General features: G+C 60.0%; 2 non-coding genes and 1 pseudogene across 2 annotated transcripts in view; all 3 read right to left on the reverse strand.

Annotated features, from left to right (window-relative positions):
- Positions 1-1813, reverse strand: part of LOC145273182 (large subunit ribosomal RNA) — a 5720-nt gene extending 3907 nt beyond the window's left edge. The window contains exon 1 of the ribosomal RNA XR_013866212.1: positions 1-1813. This exon is cut by the window's left edge and continues 3907 nt beyond it. This is a non-coding gene — a ribosomal RNA (large subunit ribosomal RNA).
- A 593-nt stretch (positions 1814-2406) lies between these two features.
- LOC145273475 (5.8S ribosomal RNA) lies at positions 2407-2564 on the reverse strand. Its single transcript, XR_013866390.1, has one exon. It is a non-coding gene; the product is annotated as a 5.8S ribosomal RNA (ribosomal RNA).
- A 397-nt stretch (positions 2565-2961) lies between these two features.
- LOC145273556 (small subunit ribosomal RNA) lies at positions 2962-5335 on the reverse strand (annotated as a pseudogene).
- Positions 5336-10000: the final 4665 nt, after the last annotated feature.

A 10000-nucleotide genomic window follows, 5' to 3' on the forward strand; every position in this document is an offset into this window, starting at 1 on the left:
GCCGCGGGATCTCACCGATGGGCGGAAGGAGGATATGGAAGCTGGCGCCCGGCAATTCCCCTTTTTGGATGATGCGCCGGTCCCCTCTCGGGGAGGAGGGAAAAACAACCGCACGTCAGCCACGAGCCCTTCCCTCTCCTATCTCTCTCGGGAAGAGAGAAAAAAGGAAAAGTTGCGGGCACCGCAGCAGCGACGGCGGAAGGCCGAAAACGCCGCGCCGGCGGGATCGGGCACGGCTCGGAGGCGGGTGAGGCGAGGAGAAGACGACGGCACGAGACCGACGACACCCCCCGACGACCCCCGGACGACTTTGCCACGACACCTCTCCCGATCGACGCCCTCCTACACGCTCTCTCGCTTTCGCTTCGCCTTCGGGGTTAGTCAGAGGTGGCCCCTACGACTCGCGAACGGCCAGGACTCCTCGGTCCGTGTTTCAAGACGGGTCGGGTGGGTTGCCGATGCACGTCGCTGACCCGGGGTGGCGGGCGGCTCGAGTAAAAAAGCGTCGCCGAGCGACCTCTCCGGAAACGGAAACGGGCGCGGGCGGGGTTGCCCCCGACAAGAACCCGAAACGTCGGCGAGGTGCGTGACGGCGAGGCCGCGCCAGTCCTATCCCGCCTCTCATCGCGCACGCGCCCGAGACGGTGGGGCGCCTAAGGAGCGACACACAGAGTGCGTCGCCCGCACGCGACTTCCGGCGGGATCAAAACGGACCGGCTCGCCACGTGTAACGGATCGTGTCAGATTTCCTCCGTTCCCGGCAGAAAGGGGCAGTTACGTTCGCGGGCCCGACGGCCGGTGGCCCCCGACTTCACAAGGTGGAAGACGGGGGTTTTCAGGGTGATGAAACGCCTGCCGCCTACGGAAAAAAACCCGCGTGTTCGACCTGCACGCCGGGAACGGGTCGCGACGACGGACCGGAGGGGAAGTGCGTCCGGTGCCGGCCGCGCGGAGGTCGCGCCGAAGCGCCCGCGCCATGATTACGCCGAGCGATGATGAAGGGGACGGGTGCAGCGGAGTCGCGCGCGGAGGGAGCAGAGGAAAGAAGAAGCGGCGGCGACGGATGCGGCGGGTTAGGGCCCGGCGGCAGCAGCGATCGAGAGGACGAGTCCCCTCCGTCGCAGCCAACCGACGCAGCCACCTACCGACGCCGCGGTCGTCACCACGTTTCCCTTCCCGCTATCCACGCGGCCCGTCTCCTTCGTCGGCGACGCGGGCACAAAAGCTGGAACCGCGGGGAACGAGTCCCCCGCGGACACGACGAACGACGACCTGTGCCGCGACGGCCTCTCTTTCAAGAACACACATCGAGTTTGGGCTCGAGCCTAGGCAGCACCGGACTGAGTCCCCCCGCGATCGCGGTGAGCGGTCCCACCCGTTTACCCCTGGGCGGTTTCACGTTCTCTTGAACTCTCTCTCCAAAGTTCTTTTCAACTTTCCCTCACGGTACTTGTCGACTATCGGACTCGTCCCGGTATTTAGCCTTGGATGGAGCTTACCACCCGATTTGGGCTGCGTTCCCAAGCAACCCGACTCTCGGATCGAAGGCCGTCGCTCGCCGTCCGCACCGAATGGGCCTGGCACCCGCCGCGGGCGGCCCCGATCGAGGGAACTCCGAACTATGCGAGACGAAAACGAACGGCTGCCTTCGACCCATGCGCCACACGTCCCGAAGCCTTTAACTTGCGACGGGATTCGGCGTTGGGCTTCTCCCGGTTCACTCGCCGTTACTAAGGGAATCCCGGTTGGTTTCTTTTCCTCCGCTTAGCGATATGCTTAAGTTCAGCGGGTCGTCTCGTCCGAGCCGAGGGCGGCGGTTTTTAGTAGAGTGTGGTGTTTGGAGGAGAGGAATCTCGATCGGTACCCTCCGTGTGACGACGGCTGGCCGATATAGCGCCCGTCCGACCGAAAATGAAGAAGCCAACAATTAAAAAAAAGCGTGGGTCCTCCCCATCCGACGTTGCGTTGCCTACGACGCGGCCACCTTTTTACGGTGCGACGGCCGTGCTCGTCGCGCTGCTCGAGGCGTCGCTGAGAGACACCTTCATGAGGCAGAGAGCGAGACGAGCAGGCGGCGCTTACGTCGGCAGTCGGTTAGGTCGGTACTTTTTTTTTGGTCTCCCTTCGGCTGCTTTCGGACAGACTCCTCCTGCTCCTCCTCCACAGTGTTTCTTCACGCGGTCGAAAAGGGAAAAGACTCCGCGGTCTGCCAGCGGGAGACGAAGGAGGAGGCCGGAGAGGGTTTTAAAAAAAAAAAAGACATTGAAAGGAGTCAATTCTTTTTTTATTTTTCTTCCCCCTCGTCACTCGCTCCTGCGACGTCCCGGTTACCACCGTGCCGAGGACCGGGCGGGCACGGGGACGGCAAGATGTCGTTTCGTTAACGGAGAAAGACATGTAACGTTCCGCCTCTCGACCGGACGTGGCCCCGAGACAAGGGATCTCGGGGCCGCAATGTGCGTTCGAGGTGTCGATGTTCACTGAGTCCTGCAATTCGCATCAGTTATCGCGGCTGGCCGCGCTCTTCATCGACGGACGAGCCGAGTGATCCCCCGTCCAGGGTTCAGCACTTGGTTTTTTTATATTAGTTTTTGTTTATATAGATTTAGTAGTGTGCGAGGAGGTCTGTGCGAGGAGGCGTGACGGCATTGCAATGTCGCGAGTAGTTTGTTTTTTTAGCTAGCGGCGGTGGCACAGCGGCTGCAAAAAAACAAAAAAAACGATAAAGCGGCGACAAGGCAAAGAAGAAGCGGCCATCACTTGCGGTGGGCGAAAAAACAAACAGGTGGTAAGACGCGGAAGCAAGCAAGAAGAGCTGGGGCTTTAAAACCTCCGCGTCACCACAAATCTATCTCTCGCTCCGCCTTTTATAGGTTTGTTTGCGCGCATTCGAGGCGTTGACGCCGACAGACAGAGGAGGTAGGCCGGAAAACAACAAACCAGTCTCGAACGGGAAAACGGTAATGATCCTTCCGCAGTTCACCTACGGAAACCTTGTTACGACTTTTACTTCCTCTAAACGATCGGGTTCGGTCGTCTTCTCCAGGCATCGAACGCCGAGGCGTAGATGCACGAGTGTCGTGACGGACACGTCGCGCACTGCCCGGCGGCGTCGTCGGCCAGATCCGAGGACCTCACCGGACCGTTCGATCGGTAGTAGCGACGGGCGGTGTGTACAAAGGGCAGGGACGTGATCGACGCGGGCTGTTGACCCGCGCCTACCGGGAATTCCTCGTTCACGGGGTTGGTTACAGGCCCCGATCCCTATCACGGGAGGTGGTTCAGAGGTTTCCCAACCCTCTCGGGCCGGGGCGAAGTCCCCGCTGATACCTCCAGTGTAGCGCGCGTGCGGCCCGGACATCTAAGGGCATCACAGACCTGTTATCGCTCCGCCTCGTGTGGCTTTCTGCCACCCGTCCCTCTAAGAAGTGCGTGAGAAAACCGACCCGGACCCGAGCGCCACGGAGGACGCCGAGCCCGCCGTAAAAATCACTGACATCGGCGCACTAGTTAGCAGGCCGGAGTCTCGTTCGTTATCGGAATCAACCAGACGGATCGCTCCACCAACTAAGAACGGCCATGCACCACCACCCACCGAATCGAGAAAGAGCTATCGATCTGTCAATCCTACCGGTGTCCGGACCGGGTGAGTTTTCCCGTGTTGAGTCAAATTAAGCCGCAGGCTCCACTCCTGGTGGTGCCCTTCCGTCAATTCCTTTAAGTTTCAGCTTTGCAACCATACTCCCCCCGGAACCGAACTCTGGTTTCCCGCAGGCTACCCGCCGGGTCATGGAAGCGAACGCCGGCGGATCGCCGGTCGGCATCGTTTACGGTCGGAACTACGACGGTATCTGATCGTCTTCGAACCTCCGACTTTCGCTCTTGATCGAGGAAAACGTGCTTGCCACACGCCATCGCTGCAGTTCGTCTTGCGACGATCCAAGAATTTCACCTCTAACGTCGCAATACGAGTGGCCCCGACCGCTCCCTTCGATCATTGCCTCGCCGTAGACGGAGACCGACAGACGTAGACGAGGCCCTCTTCCATCATTCCATGCTTATCGTATGCAAGCTTGAACAGCCCGCTCTGAGCACTCTAATTTTTTCAAAGTGAACGTACCGGCCGCCGCGGACACTCGGTTAAGAGCACCCTTGGAGGAGAAACCGCCGACCGCAACACGCGCGCAGACAAGACACGAAGCAGGGACTCGGAGCGGACCGGGGGGTTCAAAAAAAAAGAGGAACGCGCGGAAAGGGAGAGGGAGAGAAGCGCGGGGGTCAGAGTGCGGGGATGCGAATGAACGCACCCAAACACACACACGTAGCACCCCCCCGTTAGACTACTCCCGGAACCGAACCGACGACCACTTGTTTTTTTTTTCCCGGATCCCGATCACGACCTCCTCGTCCACCTCGCCGGCAGGACCGCGTGGCGGGTATGCTAGCGGTTGACACCGGCGGAAAGGGCCGGGAATGCGAACGGACGACCAAAGTCAACGACGGACGATGGCGCCGCCGCCCCGGGGCCGCTTGCGCGACCACGAACCCGAGTTCGGACTACGAGCTTTTTAACCGCAACAACTTTAATATACGCTACCGGAGCTGGAATTACCGCGTACCGCGGCTGCTGGCACCAGACTTGCCCTCCGGTTGGTCCTCGTTAACGGATTTGAAGTGTACTCATTCCGATCGCGGGGCCTCGACAGAGTCCCGCGTCGTTATTTTTCGTCACTACCTCCCCGTGCCGGGAGTGGGTAATTTGCGCGCCTGCTGCCTTCCTTGGATGTGGTAGCCGTTTCGCATGCTCCCTCTCCGGAATCGAACCCCGATTCCCCGTTACCTAGTAACCACGGTAGGCACTTAACCGACCGTCGACAGTTGATAGGGCGGACCTCGAGAGACCCGTCGCCGGGCGTGAAAGCTCGTGCGATCGACCAGTGAGTTATCCAGAGTCACCAAAGCGGAGCGCGCCGCCCTATGGAGCCCCGCCACCGAACGGACCCGCGAGCGGGAACGCCGACGACGGGAGGACGGAATGACGCGCATCGGTCTCAGTCTAATATGTAGCGCCGCGACCCGGAACGGCCGACGCGGGTGCCAGCGCGCGAGGCGTGGCGACGACGGCGCGCCGACCGATCGCGGCCTGTGTCACATGTATTAGCTCTAGAATTGCCACAGTTATCCATCGCCTCCGAGGAGGAATACGGTCCCGAGGATTAGGTCCGGTTCCTGAGCCATTCGCGGTTTCGCCCGTTCTAATGCGTGGCGTGAACTTACACTTGCATGGCTTAAGCTTTGAGACAAGCATATGACTACTGGCAGGATCAACCAGGTATCGTTGGAATTTGGGACTTTGTTTCGACAGAACGACAGACCGACCGACCGACCGACCGACATAAGACAGACAACTACAACGACGGGCACGTGTTTATTTATTTTTCGAGGGGGTTCGCCGTCAGTAGAAGCGCGCTGCCCGCGCTGATGGCCTCTTTTTTGTTTCTCCCCTGACTTGGACCGAGACCGAGACTCAAAGAACGAAAGCGACCAACGTCGACAACAACAACGACAACGGCACCCTTGACAGCGATACATACGACAAACGACAAGCAGCACGACGGCAGTGCACACGGACATCGAGGGTCAAGGTGCAGACTGAACTCGCCGAGGTCGTCGTCATCGTGGTCGCCATCGATTCCGTCTCGTCGTCGTCGTCGTCAACGTCCACGTCACAGCCGGCCGAGAAGAGAGAACAGACGACAGCGTCGACAACAACAACATCGACAACGGCACCCTTGACAGCGATACATACGACAAACGACAAACAGCACGACGGCAGTGCACACGGACATCGGAGGTCAAGGTGCAGACTGGAATCGTCGAGGTCGTCGTCATCGTGGTCGCCATCGATGCCGTCTCGTCGTCGTCGTCGTCGTCTTCGTCGTCGTCGTCGTCGTCATCAACGTACCAACCGACCGAGACGAGAGAGCAAGCAACAACGTCGACAACAACAACGACAACGGCACCCTTGACAGCGATACATACGACAAACGACAAACAGCACGACGGCAGTGCACACGGACATCGGAGGTCAAGGTGCAGACTGAACTCGTCGAGGTCGTCGTCATCGTGGTCGCCATCGATGCCGTCTCGTCGTCGTCGTCTCCGTCGTCGTCGTCGTCGTCGCCAACGTCAACGTCAACATCACAGCCGTCATCGGGGAGGAGCTGGACCAGGGCAGCGGCGGCGTAAATTTTCCCGTCACCTTCGTCGTCGCCTTCGTCGACCGACCGACCGACCGGCGTCGTGTTCGTGCTCGGAAAACCGAGGAGAGACAACGTGCACATGGCGCGTTCTCGCAAGCGGCTCCTCGGTCCGATTTTTTTGGGCGGCTTTTTCGAGCTTTTTTTTTTTTCTCACCCTTTCGTCCGTGCGACGGCGAACGTTAGGGGAAAAAAAAAAAAAAAAAAACGACAACAACGCGGCGGACCGGGCGAACAACATCGTCGACACACACGACATTGACGACCGGTCCCCCTTTTCACAATCGCATCGAGATAAAAACGAACGAGTCCGATTCGAGCACCGAGTCGCGAGCGGGAGGACTGTCGGTGCAAGTATCGATCACTGACGTGAGCGCTTCGCCGGACAGAGGATGGCTCATCCGGCAGCCGTGCAAATCGACGGTATGGGAAGAACGAACAAGAAGAGCAACGACTTGATCGGCGGCTTGGGAACTGCGGACGGTGAAAACGGGTTAATCGACTGCGACCACGACTGCTCGATCGATCTTCTTTGGCGCTAACAAAGGTGGAGGTGGCGCAAGAAGGGACTAGCGCTATCACCGTCCACGTATCAGAAGATGCGGCGGCAGACGTCGACGCTTATGCGTTGTCGGACGAGAAGTCGCTGCAGCACGTGTACCGCGAGCGGGACGTCCAAGGTTTTGCCAGACGGAAAGAAATCGGGTGTCAGCGAACGTTCACACGGCTGTGAGATCGGACGCTGACAGGAGTAGGAGGCGGCAGGCAGGCGGCGGTTACGGCGGCGGCGCCTGCTGCTGCTCATCCTCCTGTTTGCTGCGGCGACTTCCAGGACGGGAGAGCATCGAACAACGTACGTATGGTTACAAGGGGATCAGGATCTACATAGTGCATCCCCCGCGGCTATTTTTGTTTGTTTGTTCGCTCGTTCGTTAATTCGTTCGTTCGTTCGTTCGTTCGTTACAATGTACGTTTTTCCGTTCGACGGCGGCAGAGAGCGGCGGCGTTTCTCCCTAATCCGGAGGATTTATCGGTCGCACAGCGATGGGTCGTTCGGCCGATCATCGAAAGATTCGCAGGTAGTGGTTGAATGGCAGAACGGCAGCAACAACAGCGGCGGCTGAGAGCGGCGAACGCTGAGGCGGAAGCAGAAGCTGCAGCAAACGTATCGGCTAAACATGGTGGACATAGATATGGCTGACGACGCGGGTACCACGACGACTATGGAACCAGGAAAAGGAGCCGTTAGTTGTTCCAACATATCGTTCGACACGTCGAGCAGCCCTAGGTCCACGGAGAAGCACACACACGTACCACGTATTATAACCTAACGACGATGAGCGGGCGCACGGTTGGCAGGAACGAAGGCGGCGGATCAAAACAAGTTGGAGCGCGGCGACAGCGATAACGGTGACAGCCCTAGGCGGCGGAGATGCCACTTTCTGACGCCTTTGCGACAAGCCCGTAGAGACGTTCCGGACCACCACGAGGCAAAGAGTCGCTGCTCCGACGAACCGACACACCAAAGTGTGCTTCCTACCGAACATGTTTTATAAAACTTTCAAACTGGAAAACCCCAGAAATGGTGTTGGTATTCGTCCAGACCCACCTCCGACACCTGAAAATGGTGGTCAAAAAAAACGTCGATTATACGAAGCGACATTTCTGGTCGGCGATTTTCCAGTTTTACGCCTACTGCCACATGGGGATGTCGGTAGGCGTCGCAAAGTGCCTTCTCGACGCCTAGGCACACCAGGACTTTGTCATTTTTTTCCCCCTCGACATTCCTGGTCCGGTCTATTCCGATTTTACACCTACCGCCATGTGGGGGTGGCAGTAGGCGTCGAAAAGTGCCTTCTCGACCGCTAGCGACACCACTACTTTATCGAGCTCTGGAGGCCCGCACACCGACCCGGGGGCCGCGGAGTCGACCCCGGGGGCCTCCTGCGTCGCCGCCGCTCACTTGGACGCCTTCCGCAACCTGTGGTCCCGCTCGGGGCCGCCGGGAGCCTCGCCGACCTGACCGGTGTCGGTAGGCGTCTGGAAGCGCCCGGCCGACCTGGACGAGGTCCCCCTGGCCCCCGGGGACACCCCTTAGTTGGATGGGGGTGCTGTCCCGTGCACACATGCAACCCGCGGCCGCCTACCGACAGCCCCCTTCGCTCGATCGCTACTCCTTTCCAACATATGTCGGAGAAGCCGGGCGGTTGTGAAACCCCAGAAATGGTGTTGGTATTCGTCCAGACCCACCTCCGACACCTGAAAATGGTGGTCAAAAAAAACGTCGATTATACGAAGCGACATTTCTGGTCGGCGATTTTCCAGTTTTGCGCCTACCGCCATGTGGGGGTGGCAGTAGGCGTCGAAAAGTGCCTTCTCGACCGCTAGCGACACCACTACTTTATCGAGCTCTGGAGGCCCGCACACCGACCCGGGGGCCGCGGAGTCGACCCCGGGGGCCTCCTGGCGTCGCCGCCGCTCACTTGGACGCCTTCCGCCAACCTGTGGTCCCGCTCGGGGCCGCCGGGAGCCTCGCCGACCTGACCGGTGTCGGTAGGCGTCAGTCAAACTTGCTTAAGAGGCAAAGCCTCCTCACACCTTAAGAGAGTCACAGTTAGTCCCGCCGTTTACCCGTGGTCGTCGTCGGGGGTGCCGGTCGGTGGGCCGCCTACCGACAGCCCCCTTCGCTCGATCGCTACTCCTTTCCAACATATGTCGGAGAAGCCGGGCGGTTGTGAAACCCCAGAAATGGTGTTGGTATTCGTCCAGACCCACCTCCGACACCTGAAAATGGTGGTCAAAAAAAACGTCGATTATACGAAGCGACATTTCTGGTCGGCGATTTTCCAGTTTTGCGCCTACCGCCATGTGGGGGTGGCAGTAGGCGTCGAAAAGTGCCTTCTCGACCGCTAGCGACACCACTACTTTATCGAGCTCTGGAGGCCCGCACACCGACCCGGGGGCCGCGGAGTCGACCCCGGGGGCCTCCTGGCGTCGCCGCCGCTCACTTGGACGCCTTCCGCAACCTGTGGTCCCGCTCGGGGCCGCCGGGAGCCTCGCCGACCTGACCGGTGTCGGTAGGCGTCTGGAAGCGCCCGGCCGACCTGGACGAGGTCCCCCTGGCCCCCGGGGGACACCCCTTAGTTGGATGGGGGTGCTGTCCCGGGCACACATGCAACCCGCGGCCGCCTACCGACAGCCCCCTTCGCTCGATCGCTACTCCTTTCCAACATATGTCGGAGAAGCCGGGCGGTTGTGAAACCCCAGAAATGGTGTTGGTATTCGTCCAGACCCACCTCCGACACCTGAAAATGGTGGTCAAAAAAAACGTCGATTATACGAAGCGACATTTCTGGTCGGCGATTTTCCAGTTTTGCGCCTACCGCCATGTGGGGGTGGCAGTAGGCGTCGAAAAGTGCCTTCTCGACCGCTAGCGACACCACTACTTTATCGAGCTCTGGAGGCCCGCACACCGACCCGGGGGCCGCGGAGTCGACCCCGGGGGCCTCCTGGCGTCGCCGCCGCTCACTTGGACGCCTTCCGCAACCTGTGGTCCCGCTCGGGGCCGCCGGGAGCCTCGCCGACCTGACCGGTGTCGGTAGGCGTCTGGAAGCGCCCGGCCGACCTGGACGAGGTCCCCCTGGCCCCCGGGGGACACCCCTTAGTTGGATGGGGGTGCTGTCCCGGGCACACATGCAACCCGCGGCCGCCTACCGACAGCCCCCTTCGCTCGATCGCTA

This window comes from Euprymna scolopes, unplaced genomic scaffold (assembly GCF_053919585.1).
Source record: "Euprymna scolopes isolate OS-2025 unplaced genomic scaffold, ASM5391958v1 sca1, whole genome shotgun sequence".
Taxonomy (NCBI): domain Eukaryota; kingdom Metazoa; phylum Mollusca; class Cephalopoda; order Sepiida; family Sepiolidae; genus Euprymna; species Euprymna scolopes.